This window comes from Thalia democratica, chromosome 3 (genome assembly GCF_965202585.1).
Source record: "Thalia democratica chromosome 3, ktThaDemo2.hap1.1, whole genome shotgun sequence".
Taxonomy (NCBI): Eukaryota; Metazoa; Chordata; class Thaliacea; order Salpida; family Salpidae; genus Thalia; species Thalia democratica.
In genome coordinates, this window is record NC_139167.1 from 101,204,035 (window position 1) to 101,226,191 (window position 22,157).

The window sequence follows — 22,157 nt, forward strand, 5'->3', positions numbered from 1 at the left end:
TTTAGAAAAAATTTTACAGTCTTCTGAACTTTTTACTAGTCAATGTATAATCCAAACGTTTTAGCACTCTTACACAAACAATTCTTGACTAAAACAGTTAAAACTTTGCAAATATGTTGTTTAATGTATTGGCTACGACACGCTTTTTTTATTTTTGCTTAAATTTGTTTAGAAAAAATTTTACAGTCTTCTGAACTTTTTACATTAAAAAACACCTATGCTTGCTTTCGTCAATGTATAATCCATACGTTTTAGCACTCTTACACAAACAATTCTTGACTAAAACAGTTAAAACTTTGCAAATATGTTGTTTAATGTATTGGCTACGACACGCTTTTTTTATTTTTGCTTAAAATTGTTTAGAAAAAATTTTACGGTCTTCTGAACTTTTTACATTAAAAACACCTATGCTTGCTTTCGTCAATGTATAATCCATACGTTTTAGCACTCTTACACAAACAATTCTTGACTAAAACAGTTAAAACTTTGCAAATATGTTGTTTAATGTATTGGCTACGACACGCTTTTTTTATTTTTGCTTAAAATTGTTTAGAAAAAATTTTACAGTCTTCTGAACTTTTTACTAGTCAATGTATAATCCATACGTTTTAGCACTCTTACACAAACAATTCTTGACTAAAACACTTAAAACTTTGCAAATATGTTGTTTAATGTATTGGCTACGACACGCTTTTTTATTTTTGCTTAAAATTGTTTAGAAAAAATTTTACGGTCTTCTGAACTTTTTACATTAAAAAACACCTATGTTTGCTTTCGTCAATGTATAATCCATACGTTTTAGCACTCTTACACAAACAATTCTTGACTAAAACAGTTAAAACTTTGCAAATATGTTGTTTAATGTATTGGCTACGACACGCTTTTTTTATTTTTGCTTAAAATTGTTTAGAAAAAATTTTACAGTCTTCTGAACTTTTTACTAGTCAATGTATAATCCATACGTTTTAGCACTCTTACACAAACAATTCTTGACTAAAACAGTTAAAACTTTGCAAATATGTTGTTTAATGTATTGGCTACGACACGCTTTTTTTATTTTTGCTTAAAATTGTTTAGAAAAAATTTTACAGTCTTCTGAACTTTTTACTAGTCAATGTATAATCCATACGTTTTAGCACTCTTACACAAACAATTCTTGACTAAAACAGTTAAAACTTTGCAAACATGTTGTTAAATGTATTGGCTACGACACGCTTTTTTTATTTTTGCTTAAAATTGTTTAGAAAAAATTTTACAGTCTTCTGAACTTTTTACTAGTCAATGTATAATCCATACGTTTTAGCACTCTTACACAAACAATTCTTGACTAAAACACTTAAAACTTTGCAAATATGTTGTTTAATGTATTGGCTACGACACGCTTTTTTTATTTTTGCTTAAAATTGTTTAGAAAAAATTTTACAGTCTTCTGAACTTTTTACTAGTCAATGTATAATCCATACGTTTTAGCACTCTTACACAAACAATTCTTGACTAAAACACTTAAAACTTTGCAAATATGTTGTTTAATGTATTGGCTACGACACGCTTTTTTTATTTTGGCTTAAAATTGTTTAGAAAAAATTTTACGGTCTTCTGAACTTTTTACATTAAAAACACCTATGCTTGCTTTCGTCAATGTATAATCCATACGATTTAGCACTCTTACACAAACAATTCTTGACTAAAACAGTTAAAACTTTGCAAATATGTTGTTTAATGTATTGGCTACGACACGCTTTTTTTATTTTTGCTTAAAATTGTTTAGAAAAAATTTTACAGTCTTCTGAACTTTTTACTAGTCAATGTATAATCCATACGTTTTAGCACTCTTACACAAACAATTCTTGACTAAAACAGTTAAAACTTTGCAAATATGTTGTTTAATGTATTGGCTACGACACGCTTTTTTTATTTTTGCTTAAAATTGTTTAGAAAAAATTTTACAGTCTTCTGAACTTTTTACATTAAAAAACAACTATGCTTGCTTTCGTCAATGTATAATCCATACGTTTTAGCACTCTTACACAAACAATTCTTGACTAAAACAGTTAAAACTTTGCAAATATGTTGTTTAATGTTTTAGGTACGACACGCTTTTTTTATTTTTGCTTAAAATTGTTTAGAAAAAATTTTACGGTCTTCTGAACTTTTTACATTAAAAAACACCTATGCTTGCTTTCGTCAATGTATAATCCATACGTTTTAGCACTCTTACACAAACAATTCTTGACTAAAACAGTTAAAACTTTGCAAATATGTTGTTTAATGTATTGGCTACGACACGCTTTTTTTATTTTTGCTTAAAATTGTTTAGAAAAAATTTTACAGTCTTCTGAACTTTTTACATTAAAAAACATCTATGCTTGCTTTCGTCAATGTATAATCTATACGTTTTAGCACTCTTACACAAACAATTCTTGACTAAAACAGTTAAAACTTTGATGATATGTTGTTTAATGTATTGGCTACGACACGCTTTTTTTATTTTTGCTTAAAATTGTTTAGAAAAAATTTTACAGTCTTCTGAACTTTTTATTAGTCAATGTATAATCCATACCTTTTAGCACTCTTACACAAACAATTCTTGACTAAAACAGTTAAAACTTTGCAAATATGTTGTTTAATGTATTGGCTACGACACGCTTTTTTATTTTTGCTTAAAATTGTTTAGAAAAAATTTTACGGTCTTCTGAACTTTTTACATTAAAAAACACCTATGCTTGCTTTCGTCAATGTATAATCCATACGTTTTATCACTCTTACACAAACAATTCTTGACTAAAACAGTTAAAACTTTGCAAATATGTTGTTTAATGTATTGGCTACGACACGCTTTTTTTATTTTTGCTTAAAATTGTTTAGAAAAAATTTTACAGTCTTCTGAACTTTTTACTAGTCAATGTATAATCCATACGTTTTAGCACTCTTACACAAACAATTCTTGACTAAAACAGTTAAAACTTTGCAAATATGTTGTTTAATGTATTGGCTACGACACGCTTTTTTTATTTTTGCTTAAAATTGTTTAGAAAAAATTTTACAGTCTTCTGAACTTTTTACTAGTCAATGTATAATCCATACGTTTTAGCACTCTTACACAAACAATTCTTGACTAAAACAGTTAAAACTTTGCAAATATGTTGTTTAATGTATTGGCTACGACACGCTTTTTTTATTTTTGCTTAAAATTGTTTAGAAAAAATTTTACAGTCTTCTGAAGTTTTTACTAGTCAATGTATAATCCATACGTTTTAGCACTCTTACACAAACAATTCTTGACTAAAATACTTAAAACTTTGCAAATATGTTGTTTAATGTATTGGCTACGACACGCTTTTTTTATTTTTGCTTAAAATTGTTTAGAAAAAATTTTACAGTCTTCTGAACTTTTTACTAGTCAATGTATAATCCAAACGTTTTAGCACTCTTACACAAACAATTCTTGACTAAAACAGTTAAAACTTTGCAAATATGTTGTTTAATGTATTGGCTACGACACGCTTTTTTATTTTTGCTTAAAATTGTTTAGAAAAAATTTTACAGTCTTCTGAACTTTTTACATTAAAAAACACCTATGCTTGCTTTCGTCAATGTATAATCCATACGTTTTAGCACTCTTACACAAACAATTCTTGACTAAAACAGTTAAAACTTTGCAAATATGTTGTTTAATGTATTGGCTACGACACGCTTTTTTTATTTTTGCTTAAAATTGTTTAGAAAAAATTTTACGGTCTTCTGAACTTTTTACATTAAAAACACCTATGCTTGCTTTCGTCAATGTATAATCCATACGTTTTAGCACTCTTACACAAACAATTCTTGACTAAAACAGTTAAAACTTTGCAAATATGTTGTTTAATGTATTGGCTACGACACGCTTTTTTTATTTTTGCTTAAAATTGTTTAGAAAAAATTTTACAGTCTTCTGAACTTTTTACTAGTCAATGTATAATCCATACGTTTTAGCACTCTTACACAAACAATTCTTGACTAAAACACTTAAAACTTTGCAAATATGTTGTTTAATGTATTGGCTACGACACACTTTTTTTATTTTTGCTTAAAATTGTTTAGAAAAAATTTTACAGTCTTCTGAACTTTTTACATTAAAAAACACCTATGCTTGCTTTCGTCAATGTATAATCCATACGTTTTAGCACTCTTACACAAACAATTCTTGACTAAAACAGTTAAAACTTTGCAAATATGTTGTTTAATGTATTGGCTACGACACGCTTTTTTTATTTTTGCTTAAAATTGTATAGAAAAAATTTTACGGTCTTCTGAACTTTTTACATTAAAAACACCTATGCTTGCTTTCGTCAATATATAATCCATACGTTTTAGCACTCTTACACAAACATTTCTTGACTAAAACAGTTAAAACTTTGCAAATATGTTGTTTAATGTATTGGCTACGACACGCTTTTTTTATTTTTGCTTAAAATTGTTAAGAAAAAATTTTACAGTCTTCTGAACTTTTTACTAGTCAATGTATAATCCATACGTTTTAGCACTCTTACACAAACAATTCTTGACTAAAACAGTTAAAACTTTGCAAATATGTTGTTTAATGTATTGGCTACGACACGCTTTTTTTATTTTTGCTTAAAATTGTTTAGAAAAAATTTTACAGTCTTCTGAACTTTTTACATTAAAAAACACCTATGCTTGCTTTCGTCAATGTATAATCCATACGTTTTAGCACTCTTACACAAACAATTCTTGACTAAAACAGTTAAAACTTTGCAAATATGTTGTTTAATGTATTGGCTACGACACGCTTTTTTTATTTTTGCTTAAAATTGTTTAGAAAAAATTTTACGGTCTTCTGAACTTTTTACATTAAAAACACCTATGCTTGCTTTCGTCAATGTATAATCCATACGTTTTAGCACTCTTACACAAACAATTCTTGACTAAAACAGTTAAAACTTTGCAAATATGTTGTTTAATGTATTGGCTACGACACGCTTTTTTTATTTTTGCTTAAAATTGTTTAGAAAAAATTTTACAGTCTTCTGAACTTTTTACTAGTCAATGTATAATCCATACGTTTTAGCACTCTTACACAAACAATTCTTGACTAAAACAGTTAAAACTTTGCAAATATGTTGTTTAATGTATTGGCTACGACACGCTTTTTTATTTTTGCTTAAAATTGTTTAGAAAAAATTTTACGGTCTTCTGAACTTTTTACATTAAAAAACACCTATGTTTGCTTTCGTCAATGTATAATCCATACGTTTTAGCACTCTTACACAAACAATTCTTGACTAAAACAGTTAAAACTTTGCAAATATGTTGTTTAATGTATTGGCTACGACACGCTTTTTTTATTTTTGCTTAAAATTGTTTAGAAAAAATTTTACAGTCTTCTGAACTTTTTACTAGTCAATGTATAATCCATACGTTTTAGCACTCTTACACAAACAATTCTTGACTAAAACAGTTAAAACTTTGCAAATATGTTGTTTAATGTATTGGCTACGACACGCTTTTTTTATTTTTGCTTAAAATTGTTTAGAAAAAATTTTACAGTCTTCTGAACTTTTTACTAGTCAATGTATAATCCATACGTTTTAGCACTCTTACACAAACAATTCTTGACTAAAACAGTTAAAACTTTGCAAACATGTTGTTTAATGTATTGGCTACGACACGCTTTTTTTATTTTTGCTTAAAATTGTTTAGAAAAAATTTTACAGTCTTCTGAACTTTTTACTAGTCAATGTATAATCCATACGTTTTAGCACTCTTACACAAACAATTCTTGACTAAAACACTTAAAACTTTGCAAATATGTTGTTTAATGTATTGGCTACGACACGCTTTTTTTATTTTTGCTTAAAATTGTTTAGAAAAAATTTTACAGTCTTCTGAACTTTTTACTAGTCAATGTATAATCCAAACGTTTTAGCACTCTTACACAAACAATTCTTGACTAAAACAGTTAAAACTTTGCAAATATGTTGTTTAATGTATTGGCTACGACACGCTTTTTTTATTTTGGCTTAAAATTGTTTAGAAAAAATTTTACGGTCTTCTGAACTTTTTACATTAAAAACACCTATGCTTGCTTTCGTCAATGTATAATCCATACGATTTAGCACTCTTACACAAACAATTCTTGACTAAAACAGTTAAAACTTTGCAAATATGTTGTTTAATGTATTGGCTACGACACGCTTTTTTTATTTTTGCTTAAAATTGTTTAGAAAAAATTTTACAGTCTTCTGAACTTTTTACTAGTCAATGTATAATCCATACGTTTTAGCACTCTTACACAAACAATTCTTGACTAAAACAGTTAAAACTTTGCAAATATGTTGTTTAATGTATTGGCTACGACACGCTTTTTTTATTTTTGCTTAAAATTGTTTAGAAAAAATTTTACAGTCTTCTGAACTTTTTACATTAAAAAACAACTATGCTTGCTTTCGTCAATGTATAATCCATACGTTTTAGCACTCTTACACAAACAATTCTTGACTAAAACAGTTAAAACTTTGCAAATATGTTGTTTAATGTTTTAGGTACGACACGCTTTTTTTATTTTTGCTTAAAATTGTTTAGAAAAAATTTTACGGTCTTCTGAACTTTTTACATTAAAAAACACCTATGCTTGCTTTCGTCAATGTATAATCCATACGTTTTAGCACTCTTACACAAACAATTCTTGACTAAAACAGTTAAAACTTTGCAAATATGTTGTTTAATGTATTGGCTACGACACGCTTTTTTTATTTTTGCTTAAAATTGTTTAGAAAAAATTTTACAGTCTTCTGAACTTTTTACATTAAAAAACATCTATGCTTGCTTTCGTCAATGTATAATCTATACGTTTTAGCACTCTTACACAAACAATTCTTGACTAAAACAGTTAAAACTTTGATGATATGTTGTTTAATGTATTGGCTACGACACGCTTTTTTTATTTTTGCTTAAAATTGTTTAGAAAAAATTTTACAGTCTTCTGAACTTTTTATTAGTCAATGTATAATCCATACGTTTTAGCACTCTTACACAAACAATTCTTGACTAAAACAGTTAAAACTTTGCAAATATGTTGTTTAATGTATTGGCTACGACACGCTTTTTTATTTTTGCTTAAAATTGTTTAGAAAAAATTTTACGGTCTTCTGAACTTTTTACATTAAAAAACACCTATGCTTGCTTTCGTCAATGTATAATCCATACGTTTTATCACTCTTACACAAACAATTCTTGACTAAAACAGTTAAAACTTTGCAAATATGTTGTTTAATGTATTGGCTACGACACGCTTTTTTTATTTTTGCTTAAAATTGTTTAGAAAAAATTTTACAGTCTTCTGAACTTTTTACTAGTCAATGTATAATCCATACGTTTTAGCACTCTTACACAAACAATTCTTGACTAAAACAGTTAAAACTTTGCAAATATGTTGTTTAATGTATTGGCTACGACACGCTTTTTTTATTTTTGCTTAAAATTGTTTAGAAAAAATTTTACAGTCTTCTGAACTTTTTACTAGTCAATGTATAATCCATACGTTTTAGCACTCTTACACAAACAATTCTTGACTAAAACAGTTAAAACTTTGCAAATATGTTGTTTAATGTATTGGCTACGACACGCTTTTTTTATTTTTGCTTAAAATTGTTTAGAAAAAATTTTACAGTCTTCTGAAGTTTTTACTAGTCAATGTATAATCCATACGTTTTAGCACTCTTACACAAACAATTCTTGACTAAAATACTTAAAACTTTGCAAATATGTTGTTTAATGTATTGGCTACGACACACTTTTTTTATTTTTGCTTAAAATTGTTTAGAAAAAATTTTACAGTCTTCTGAACTTTTTACTAGTCAATGTATAATCCAAACGTTTTAGCACTCTTACACAAACAATTCTTGACTAAAATACTTAAAACTTTGCAAATATGTTGTTTAATGTATTGGCTACGACACGCTTTTTTTATTTTTGCTTAAAATTGTTTAGAAAAAATTTTACAGTCTTCTGAACTTTTTACTAGTCAATGTATAATCCATACGTTTTAGCACTCTTACACAAACAATTCTTGACTAAAACACTTAAAACTTTGCAAATATGTTGTTTAATGTATTGGCTACGACACACTTTTTTTATTTTTGCTTAAAATTGTTTAGAAAAAATTTTACAGTCTTCTGAACTTTTTACATTAAAAAACACCTATGCTTGCTTTCGTCAATGTATAATCCATACGTTTTAGCACTCTTACACAAACAATTCTTGACTAAAACAGTTAAAACTTTGCAAATATGTTGTTTAATGTATTGGCTACGACACGCTTTTTTTATTTTTGCTTAAAATTGTATAGAAAAAATTTTACGGTCTTCTGAACTTTTTACATTAAAAACACCTATGCTTGCTTTCGTCAATGTATAATCCATACGTTTTAGCACTCTTACACAAACATTTCTTGACTAAAACAGTTAAAACTTTGCAAATATGTTGTTTAATGTATTGGCTACGACACGCTTTTTTTATTTTTGCTTAAAATTGTTAAGAAAAAATTTTACAGTCTTCTGAACTTTTTACTAGTCAATGTATAATCCATACGTTTTAGCACTCTTACACAAACAATTCTTGACTAAAACAGTTAAAACTTTGCAAATATGTTGTTTAATGTATTGGCTACGACACGCTTTTTTTATTTTTGCTTAAAATTGTTTAGAAAAAATTTTACAGTCTTCTGAACTTTTTACATTAAAAAACACCTATGCTTGCTTTCGTCAATGTATAATCCATACGTTTTAGCACTCTTACACAAACAATTCTTGACTAAAACAGTTAAAACTTTGCAAATATGTTGTTTAATGTATTGGCTACGACACGCTTTTTTTATTTTTGCTTAAAATTGTTTAGAAAAAATTTTACGGTCTTCTGAACTTTTTACATTAAAAACACCTATGCTTGCTTTCGTCAATGTATAATCCATACGTTTTAGCACTCTTACACAAACAATTCTTGACTAAAACAGTTAAAACTTTGCAAATATGTTGTTTAATGTATTGGCTACGACACGCTTTTTTTATTTTTGCTTAAAATTGTTTAGAAAAAATTTTACAGTCTTCTGAACTTTTTACTAGTCAATGTATAATCCATACGTTTTAGCACTCTTACACAAACAATTCTTGACTAAAACACTTAAAACTTTGCAAATATGTTGTTTAATGTATTGGCTACGACACGCTTTTTTATTTTTGCTTAAAATTGTTTAGAAAAAATTTTACGGTCTTCTGAACTTTTTACATTAAAAAACACCTATGTTTGCTTTCGTCAATGTATAATCCATACGTTTTAGCACTCTTACACAAACAATTCTTGACTAAAACAGTTAAAACTTTGCAAATATGTTGTTTAATGTATTGGCTACGACACGCTTTTTTTATTTTTGCTTAAAATTGTTTAGAAAAAATTTTACAGTCTTCTGAACTTTTTACTAGTCAATGTATAATCCATACGTTTTAGCACTCTTACACAAACAATTCTTGACTAAAACAGTTAAAACTTTGCAAATATGTTGTTTAATGTATTGGCTACGACACGCTTTTTTTATTTTTGCTTAAAATTGTTTAGAAAAAATTTTACAGTCTTCTGAACTTTTTACTAGTCAATGTATAATCCATACGTTTTAGCACTCTTACACAAACAATTCTTGACTAAAACAGTTAAAACTTTGCAAATATGTTGTTTAATGTATTGGCTACGACACGCTTTTTTTATTTTTGCTTAAAATTGTTTAGAAAAAATTTTACAGTTTTCTGAACTTTTTACTAGTCAATGTATAATCCATACGTTTTAGCACTCTTACACAAACAATTCTTGACTAAAACACTTAAAACTTTGCAAATATGTTGTTTAATGTATTGGCAACGACACGCTCTTTTTATTTTTGCTTAAAATTGTTTAGAGAAATTTTACAGTCTTCTGAACTTTTTACTAGTCAATGTATAATCCAAACGTTTTAGCACTCTTACACAAACAATTCTTGACTAAAACAGTTAAAACTTTGCAAATATGTTGTTTAATGTATTGGCTACGACACGCTTTTTTTATTTTGGCTTAAAATTGTTTAGAAAAAATTTTACGGTCTTCTGAACTTTTTACATTAAAAACACCTATGCTTGCTTTCGTCAATGTATAATCCATACGTTTTAGCACTCTTACACAAACAATTCTTGACTAAAACAGTTAAAACTTTGCAAATATGTTGTTTAATGTATTGGCTACGACACGCTTTTTTTATTTTTGCTTAAAATTGTTTAGAAAAAATTTTACAGTCTTCTGAACTTTTTACTAGTCAATGTATAATCCATACGTTTTAGCACTCTTACACAAACAATTCTTGACTAAAACAGTTAAAACTTTGCAAATATGTTGTTTAATGTATTGGCTACGACACGCTTTTTTTATTTTTGCTTAAAATTGTTTAGAAAAAATTTTACAGTCTTCTGAACTTTTTACATTAAAAAACACCTATGCTTGCTTTCGTCAATGTATAATCCATACGTTTTAGCACTCTTACACAAACAATTCTTGACTAAAACAGTTAAAACTTTGCAAATATGTTGTTTAATGTTTTAGGTACGACACGCTTTTTTTATTTTTGCTTAAAATTGTTTAGAAAAAATTTTACGGTCTTCTGAACTTTTTACATTAAAAAACACCTATGCTTGCTTTCGTCAATGTATAATCCATACGTTTTAGCACTCTTACACAAACAATTCTTGACTAAAACAGTTAAAACTTTGCAAATATGTTGTTTAATGTATTGGCAACGACACGCTTTTTTTATTTTTGCTTAAAATTGTTTAGAAAAAATTTTACAGTCTTCTGAACTTTTTACTAGTCAATGTATAATCCAAACGTTTTAGCACTCTTACACAAACAATTCTTGACTAAAACAGTTAAAACTTTGCAAATATGTTGTTTAATGTATTGGCTACGACACGCTTTTTTTATTTTGGCTTAAAATTGTTTAGAAAAAATTTTACAGTCTTCTGAACTTTTTACATTAAAAACACCTATGCTTGCTTTCGTCAATGTATAATCCATACGTTTTAGCACTCTTACACAAACAATTCTTGACTAAAACAGTTAAAACTTTGCAAATATGTTGTTTAATGTATTGGCTACGACACGCTTTTTTTATTTTTGCTTAAAATTGTTTAGAAAAAATTTTACAGTCTTCTGAACTTTTTACTAGTCAATGTATAATCCATACGTTTTAGCACTCTTACACAAACAATTCTTGACTAAAACAGTTAAAACTTTGCAAATATGTTGTTTAATGTATTGGCTACGACACGCTTTTTTTATTTTTGCTTAAAATTGTTTAGAAAAAATTTTACAGTCTTCTGAACTTTTTACATTAAAAAACACCTATGCTTGCTTTCGTCAATGTATAATCCATACGTTTTAGCACTCTTACACAAACAATTCTTGACTAAAACAGTTAAAACTTTGCAAATATGTTGTTTAATGTTTTAGGTACGACACCCTTTTTTTATTTTTGCTTAAAATTGTTTAGAAAAAATTTTACGGTCTTCTGAACTTTTTACATTAAAAAACACCTATGCTTGCTTTCGTCAATGTATAATCCATACGTTTTAGCACTCTTACACAAACAATTCTTGACTAAAACAGTTAAAACTTTGCAAATATGTTGTTTAATGTATTGGCTACGACACGCTTTTTTTATTTTTGCTTAAAATTGTTTAGAAAAAATTTTACAGTCTTCTGAACTTTTTACATTAAAAAACATCTATGCTTGCTTTCGTCAATGTATAATCTATACGTTTTAGCACTCTTACACATACAATTCTTGACTAAAACAGTTAAAACTTTGATGATATGTTGTTTAATGTATTGGCTACGACACGCTTTTTTTATTTTTGCTTAAAATTGTTTAGAAAAAATTTTACAGTCTTCTGAACTTTTTACTAGTCAATGTATAATCCATACGTTTTAGCACTCTTACACAAACAATTCTTGACTAAAACAGTTAAAACTTTGCAAATATGTTGTTTAATGTATTGGCTACGACACGCTTTTTTTATTTTTGCTTAAAATTGTTTAGAAAAAATTTTACAGTTTTCTGAACTTTTTACTAGTCAATGTATAATCCATACGTTTTAGCACTCTTACACAAACAATTCTTGACTAAAACACTTAAAACTTTGCAAATATGTTGTTTAATGTATTGGCAACGACACGCTCTTTTTATTTTTGCTTAAAATTGTTTAGAGAAATTTTACAGTCTTCTGAACTTTTTACTAGTCAATGTATAATCCAAACGTTTTAGCACTCTTACACAAACAATTCTTGACTAAAACAGTTAAAACTTTGCAAATATGTTGTTTAATGTATTGGCTACGACACGCTTTTTTTATTTTGGCTTAAAATTGTTTAGAAAAAATTTTACGGTCTTCTGAACTTTTTACATTAAAAACACCTATGCTTGCTTTCGTCAATGTATAATCCATACGTTTTAGCACTCTTACACAAACAATTCTTGACTAAAACAGTTAAAACTTTGCAAATATGTTGTTTAATGTATTGGCTACGACACGCTTTTTTTATTTTTGCTTAAAATTGTTTAGAAAAAATTTTACAGTCTTCTGAACTTTTTACTAGTCAATGTATAATCCATACGTTTTAGCACTCTTACACAAACAATTCTTGACTAAAACAGTTAAAACTTTGCAAATATGTTGTTTAATGTATTGGCTACGACACGCTTTTTTTATTTTTGCTTAAAATTGTTTAGAAAAAATTTTACAGTCTTCTGAACTTTTTACATTAAAAAACACCTATGCTTGCTTTCGTCAATGTATAATCCATACGTTTTAGCACTCTTACACAAACAATTCTTGACTAAAACAGTTAAAACTTTGCAAATATGTTGTTTAATGTTTTAGGTACGACACGCTTTTTTTATTTTTGCTTAAAATTGTTTAGAAAAAATTTTACGGTCTTCTGAACTTTTTACATTAAAAAACACCTATGCTTGCTTTCGTCAATGTATAATCCATACGTTTTAGCACTCTTACACAAACAATTCTTGACTAAAACAGTTAAAACTTTGCAAATATGTTGTTTAATGTATTGGCAACGACACGCTTTTTTTATTTTTGCTTAAAATTGTTTAGAAAAAATTTTACAGTCTTCTGAACTTTTTACTAGTCAATGTATAATCCAAACGTTTTAGCACTCTTACACAAACAATTCTTGACTAAAACAGTTAAAACTTTGCAAATATGTTGTTTAATGTATTGGCTACGACACGCTTTTTTTATTTTGGCTTAAAATTGTTTAGAAAAAATTTTACAGTCTTCTGAACTTTTTACATTAAAAACACCTATGCTTGCTTTCGTCAATGTATAATCCATACGTTTTAGCACTCTTACACAAACAATTCTTGACTAAAACAGTTAAAACTTTGCAAATATGTTGTTTAATGTATTGGCTACGACACGCTTTTTTTATTTTTGCTTAAAATTGTTTAGAAAAAATTTTACAGTCTTCTGAACTTTTTACTAGTCAATGTATAATCCATACGTTTTAGCACTCTTACACAAACAATTCTTGACTAAAACAGTTAAAACTTTGCAAATATGTTGTTTAATGTATTGGCTACGACACGCTTTTTTTATTTTTGCTTAAAATTGTTTAGAAAAAATTTTACAGTCTTCTGAACTTTTTACATTAAAAAACACCTATGCTTGCTTTCGTCAATGTATAATCCATACGTTTTAGCACTCTTACACAAACAATTCTTGACTAAAACAGTTAAAACTTTGCAAATATGTTGTTTAATGTTTTAGGTACGACACCCTTTTTTTATTTTTGCTTAAAATTGTTTAGAAAAAATTTTACGGTCTTCTGAACTTTTTACATTAAAAAACACCTATGATTGCTTTCGTCAATGTATAATCCATACGTTTTAGCACTCTTACACAAACAATTCTTGACTAAAACAGTTAAAACTTTGCAAATATGTTGTTTAATGTATTGGCTACGACACGCTTTTTTTATTTTTGCTTAAAATTGTTTAGAAAAAATTTTACAGTCTTCTGAACTTTTTACTAGTCAATGTATAATCCATACGTTTTAGCACTCTTACACATACAATTCTTGACTAAAACAGTTAAAACTTTGATGATATGTTGTTTAATGTATTGGCTACGACACGCTTTTTTTATTTTTGCTTAAAATTGTTTAGAAAAAATTTTACAGTCTTCTGAACTTTTTACTAGTCAATGTATAATCCATACGTTTTAGCACTCTTACACAAACAATTCTTGACTAAAACAGTTAAAACTTTGCAAATATGTTGTTTAATGTATTGGCTACGACACGCTTTTTTATTTTTGCTTAAAATTGTTTAGAAAAAATTTTACGGTCTTCTGAACTTTTTACATTAAAAAACACCTATGCTTGCTTTCGTCAATGTATAATCCATACGTTTTATCACTCTTACACAAACAATTCTTGACTAAAACAGTTAAAACTTTGCAAATATGTTGTTTAATGTATTGGCTACGACACGCTTTTTTTATTTTTGCTTAAAATTGTTTAGAAAAAATTTTACGGTCTTCTGAACTTTTTACATTAAAAACACCTATGCTTGCTTTCGTCAATGTATAATCCATACGTTTTAGCACTCTTACACAAACAATTCTTGACTAAAACAGTTAAAACTTTGCAAATATGTTGTTTAATGTATTGGCTACGACACGCTTTTTTTATTTTTGCTTAAAATTGTTTAGAAAAAATTTTACAGTCTTCTGAACTTTTTACTAGTCAATGTATAATCCATACGTTTTAGCACTCTTACACAAACAATTCTTGACTAAAACACTTAAAACTTTGCAAATATGTTGTTTAATGTATTGGCTACGACACGCTTTTTTTATTTTTGCTTAAAATTGTTTAGAAAAAATTTTACAGCCTTCTGAACTTTTTACATTAAAAAACACCTATGCTTGCTTTCGTCAATGTATAATCCATACGTTTTAGCACTCTTACACAAACAATTCTTGACTAAAACAGTTAAAACTTTGCAAATATGTTGTTTAATGTATTGGCTACGACACGCTTTTTTTATTTTTGCTTAAAATTGTTTAGAAAAAATTTTACGGTCTTCTGAACTTTTTACATTAAAAACACCTATGCTTGCTTTCGTCAATGTATAATCCATACGTTTTAGCACTCTTACACAAACATTTCTTGACTAAAACAGTTAAAACTTTGCAAATATGTTGTTTAATGTATTGGCTACGACACGCTTTTTTTATTTTTGCTTAAAATTGTTTAGAAAAAATTTTACAGTCTTCTGAACTTTTTACTAGTCAATGTATAATCCATACGTTTTAGCACTCTTACACAAACAATTCTTGACTAATACAGTTAAAACTTTGCAAATATGTTGTTTAATGTATTGGCTACGACACGCTTTTTTTATTTTTGCTTAAAATTGTTTAGAAAAAATTTTACAGTCTTCTGAACTTTTTACATTAAAAAACAACTATGCTTGCTTTCGTCAATGTATAATCCATACGTTTTAGCACTCTTACACAAACAATTCTTGACTAAAACAGTTAAAACTTTGCAAATATGTTGTTTAATGTTTTAGGTACGACACGCTTTTTTTATTTTTGCTTAAAATTGTTTAGAAAAAATTTTACGGTCTTCTGAACTTTTTACATTAAAAAACACCTATGCTTGCTTTCGTCAATGTATAATCCATACGTTTTAGCACTCTTACACAAACAATTCTTGACTAAAACAGTTAAAACTTTGCAAATATGTTGTTTAATGTATTGGCTACGACACGCTTTTTTTATTTTTGCTTAAAATTGTTTAGAAAAAATTTTACAGTCTTCTGAACTTTTTACATTAAAAAACATCTATGCTTGCTTTCGTCAATGTATAATCTATACGTTTTAGCACTCTTACACAAACAATTCTTGACTAAAACAGTTAAAACTTTGATGATATGTTGTTTAATGTATTGGCTACGACACGCTTTTTTTATTTTTGCTTAAAATTGTTTAGAAAAAATTTTACAGTCTTCTGAACTTTTTATTAGTCAATGTATAATCCATACGTTTTAGCACTCTTACACAAACAATTCTTGACTAAAACAGTTAAAACTTTGCAAATATGTTGTTTAATGTATTGGCTACGACACGCTTTTTTATTTTTGCTTAAAATTGTTTAGAAAAAATTTTACGGTCTTCTGAACTTTTTACATTAAAAAACACCTATGCTTGCTTTCGTCAATGTATAATCCATACGTTTTATCACTCTTACACAAACAATTCTTGACTAAAACAGTTAAAACTTTGCAAATATGTTGTTTAATGTATTGGCTACGACACGCTTTTTTTATTTTTGCTTAAAATTGTTTAGAAAAAATTTTACAGTCTTCTGAACTTTTTACTAGTCAATGTATAATCCATACGTTTTAGCACTCTTACACAAACAATTCTTGACTAAAACAGTTAAAACTTTGCAAATATGTTGTTTAATGTATTGGCTACGACACGCTTTTTTTATTTTTGCTTAAAATTGTTTAGAAAAAATTTTACAGTCTTCTGAACTTTTTACTAGTCAATGTATAATCCATACGTTTTAGCACTCTTACACAAACAATTCTTGACTAAAACAGTTAAAACTTTGCAAATATGTTGTTTAATGTATTGGCTACGACACGCTTTTTTTATTTTTGCTTAAAATTGTTTAGAAAAAATTTTACAGTCTTCTGAAGTTTTTACTAGTCAATGTATAATCCATACGTTTTAGCACTCTTACACAAACAATTCTTGACTAAAATACTTAAAACTTTGCAAATATGTTGTTTAATGTATTGGCTACGACACACTTTTTTTATTTTTGCTTAAAATTGTTTAGAAAAAATTTTACAGTCTTCTGAACTTTTTACTAGTCAATGTATAATCCAAACGTTTTAGCACTCTTACACAAACAATTCTTGACTAAAATACTTAAAACTTTGCAAATATGTTGTTTAATGTATTGGCTACGACACGCTTTTTTTATTTTTGCTTAAAATTGTTTAGAAAAAATTTTACAGTCTTCTGAACTTTTTACTAGTCAATGTATAATCCATACGTTTTAGCACTCTTACACAAACAATTCTTGACTAAAACACTTAAAACTTTGCAAATATGTTGTTTAATGTATTGGCTACGACAAGCTTTTTTTATTTTTGCTTAAAATTGTTTAGAAAAAATTTTACAGTCTTCTGAACTTTTTACATTAAAAAACACCTATGCTTGCTTTCGTCAATGTATAATCCATACGTTTTAGCACTCTTACACAAACAATTCTTGACTAAAACAGTTAAAACTTTGCAAATATGTTGTTTAATGTATTGGCTACGACACGCTTTTTTTATTTTTGCTTAAAATTGTATAGAAAAAATTTTACGGTCTTCTGAACTTTTTACATTAAAAACACCTATGCTTGCTTTCGTCAATGTATAATCCATACGTTTTAGCACTCTTACACAAACATTTCTTGACTAAAACAGTTAAAACTTTGCAAATATGTTGTTTAATGTATTGGCTACGACACGCTTTTTTTATTTTTGCTTAAAATTGTTAAGAAAAAATTTTACAGTCTTCTGAACTTTTTACTAGTCAATGTATAATCCATACGTTTTAGCACTCTTACACAAACAATTCTTGACTAAAACAGTTAAAACTTTGCAAATATGTTGTTTAATGTATTGGCTACGACACGCTTTTTTTATTTTTGCTTAAAATTGTTTAGAAAAAATTTTACAGTCTTCTGAACTTTTTACATTAAAAAACACCTATGCTTGCTTTCGTCAATGTATAATCCATACGTTTTAGCACTCTTACACAAACAATTCTTGACTAAAACAGTTAAAACTTTGCAAATATGTTGTTTAATGTATTGGCTACGACACGCTTTTTTTATTTTTGCTTAAAATTGTTTAGAAAAAATTTTACGGTCTTCTGAACTTTTTACATTAAAAACACCTATGCTTGCTTTCGTCAATGTATAATCCATACGTTTTAGCACTCTTACACAAACAATTCTTGACTAAAACAGTTAAAACTTTGCAAATATGTTGTTTAATGTATTGGCTACGACACGCTTTTTTTATTTTTGCTTAAAATTGTTTAGAAAAAATTTTACAGTCTTCTGAACTTTTTACTAGTCAATGTATAATCCATACGTTTTAGCACTCTTACACAAACAATTCTTGACTAAAACACTTAAAACTTTGCAAATATGTTGTTTAATGTATTGGCTACGACACGCTTTTTTATTTTTGCTTAAAATTGTTTAGAAAAAATTTTACGGTCTTCTGAACTTTTTACATTAAAAAACACCTATGTTTGCTTTCGTCAATGTATAATCCATACGTTTTAGCACTCTTACACAAACAATTCTTGACTAAAACAGTTAAAACTTTGCAAATATGTTGTTTAATGTATTGGCTACGACACGCTTTTTTTATTTTTGCTTAAAATTGTTTAGAAAAAATTTTACAGTCTTCTGAACTTTTTACTAGTCAATGTATAATCCATACGTTTTAGCACTCTTACACAAACAATTCTTGACTAAAACAGTTAAAACTTTGCAAATATGTTGTTTAATGTATTGGCTACGACACGCTTTTTTTATTTTTGCTTAAAATTGTTTAGAAAAAATTTTACAGTCTTCTGAACTTTTTACTAGTCAATGTATAATCCATACGTTTTAGCACTCTTACACAAACAATTCTTGACTAAAACAGTTAAAACTTTGCAAATATGTTGTTTAATGTATTGGCTACGACACGCTTTTTTTATTTTTGCTTAAAATTGTTTAGAAAAAATTTTACAGTTTTCTGAACTTTTTACTAGTCAATGTATAATCCATACGTTTTAGCACTCTTACACAAACAATTCTTGACTAAAACACTTAAAACTTTGCAAATATGTTGTTTAATGTATTGGCAACGACACGCTCTTTTTATTTTTGCTTAAAATTGTTTAGAGAAATTTTACAGTCTTCTGAACTTTTTACTAGTCAATGTATAATCCAAACGTTTTAGCACTCTTACACAAACAATTCTTGACTAAAACAGTTAAAACTTTGCAAATATGTTGTTTAATGTATTGGCTACGACACGCTTTTTTTATTTTGGCTTAAAATTGTTTAGAAAAAATTTTACGGTCTTCTGAACTTTTTACATTAAAAACACCTATGCTTGCTTTCGTCAATGTATAATCCATACGTTTTAGCACTCTTACACAAACAATTCTTGACTAAAACAGTTAAAACTTTGCAAATATGTTGTTTAATGTATTGGCTACGACACGCTTTTTTTATTTTTGCTTAAAATTGTTTAGAAAAAATTTTACAGTCTTCTGAACTTTTTACTAGTCAATGTATAATCCATACGTTTTAGCACTCTTACACAAACAATTCTTGACTAAAACAGTTAAAACTTTGCAAATATGTTGTTTAATGTATTGGCTACGACACGCTTTTTTTATTTTTGCTTAAAATTGTTTAGAAAAAATTTTACAGTCTTCTGAACTTTTTACATTAAAAAACACCTATGCTTGCTTTCGTCAATGTATAATCCATACGTTTTAGCACTCTTACACAAACAATTCTTGACTAAAACAGTTAAAACTTTGCAAATATGTTGTTTAATGTTTTAGGTACGACACGCTTTTTTTATTTTTGCTTAAAATTGTTTAGAAAAAATTTTACGGTCTTCTGAACTTTTTACATTAAAAAACACCTATGCTTGCTTTCGTCAATGTATAATCCATACGTTTTAGCACTCTTACACAAACAATTCTTGACTAAAACAGTTAAAACTTTGCAAATATGTTGTTTAATGTATTGGCAACGACACGCTTTTTTTATTTTTGCTTAAAATTGTTTAGAAAAAATTTTACAGTCTTCTGAACTTTTTACTAGTCAATGTATAATCCAAACGTTTTAGCACTCTTACACAAACAATTCTTGACTAAAACAGTTAAAACTTTGCAAATATGTTGTTTAATGTATTGGCTACGACACGCTTTTTTTATTTTGGCTTAAAATTGTTTAGAAAAAATTTTACAGTCTTCTGAACTTTTTACATTAAAAACACCTATGCTTGCTTTCGTCAATGTATAATCCATACGTTTTAGCACTCTTACACAAACAATTCTTGACTAAAACAGTTAAAACTTTGCAAATATGTTGTTTAATGTATTGGCTACGACACGCTTTTTTTATTTTTGCTTAAAATTGTTTAGAAAAAATTTTACAGTCTTCTGAACTTTTTACTAGTCAATGTATAATCCATACGTTTTAGCACTCTTACACAAACAATTCTTGACTAAAACAGTTAAAACTTTGCAAATATGTTGTTTAATGTATTGGCTACGACACGCTTTTTTTATTTTTGCTTAAAATTGTTTAGAAAAAATTTTACAGTCTTCTGAACTTTTTACATTAAAAAACACCTATGCTTGCTTTCGTCAATGTATAATCCATACGTTTTAGCACTCTTACACAAACAATTCTTGACTAAAACAGTTAAAACTTTGCAAATATGTTGTTTAATGTTTTAGGTACGACACCCTTTTTTTATTTTTGCTTAAAATTGTTTAGAAAAAATTTTACGGTCTTCTGAACTTTTTACATTAAAAAACACCTATGCTTGCTTTCGTCAATGTATAATCCATACGTTTTAGCACTCTTACACAAACAATTCTTGACTAAAACAGTTAAAACTTTGCAAATATGTTGTTTAATGTATTGGCTACGACACGCTTTTTTTATTTTTGCTTAAAATTGTTTAGAAAAAATTTTACAGTCTTCTGAACTTTTTACATTAAAAAACATCTATGCTTGCTTTCGTCAATGTATAATCTATACGTTTTAGCACTCTTACACATACAATTCTTGACTAAAACAGTTAAAACTTTGATGATATGTTGTTTAATGTATTGGCTACGACACGCTTTTTTTATTTTTGCTTAAAATTGTTTAGAAAAAATTTTACAGTCTTCTGAACTTTTTACTAGTCAATGTATAATCCATACGTTTTAGCACTCTTACACAAACAATTCTTGACTAAAACAGTTAAAACTTTGCAAATATGTTGTTTAATGTATTGGCTACGACACGCTTTTTTTATTTTTGCTTAAAATTGTTTAGAAAAAATTTTACAGTTTTCTGAACTTTTTACTAGTCAATGTATAATCCATACGTTTTAGCACTCTTACACAAACAATTCTTGACTAAAACACTTAAAACTTTGCAAATATGTTGTTTAATGTATTGGCAACGACACGCTCTTTTTATTTTTGCTTAAAATTGTTTAGAGAAATTTTACAGTCTTCTGAACTTTTTACTAGTCAATGTATAATCCAAACGTTTTAGCACTCTTACACAAACAATTCTTGACTAAAACAGTTAAAACTTTGCAAATATGTTGTTTAATGTATTGGCTACGACACGCTTTTTTTATTTTGGCTTAAAATTGTTTAGAAAAAATTTTACGGTCTTCTGAACTTTTTACATTAAAAACACCTATGCTTGCTTTCGTCAATGTATAATCCATACGTTTTAGCACTCTTACACAAACAATTCTTGACTAAAACAGTTAAAACTTTGCAAATATGTTGTTTAATGTATTGGCTACGACACGCTTTTTTTATTTTTGCTTAAAATTGTTTAGAAAAAATTTTACAGTCTTCTGAACTTTTTACTAGTCAATGTATAATCCATACGTTTTAGCACTCTTACACAAACAATTCTTGACTAAAACAGTTAAAACTTTGCAAATATGTTGTTTAATGTATTGGCTACGACACGCTTTTTTTATTTTTGCTTAAAATTGTTTAGAAAAAATTTTACAGTCTTCTGAACTTTTTACATTAAAAAACACCTATGCTTGCTTTCGTCAATGTATAATCCATACGTTTTAGCACTCTTACACAAACAATTCTTGACTAAAACAGTTAAAACTTTGCAAATATGTTGTTTAATGTTTTAGGTACGACACGCTTTTTTTATTTTTGCTTAAAATTGTTTAGAAAAAATTTTACGGTCTTCTGAACTTTTTACATTAA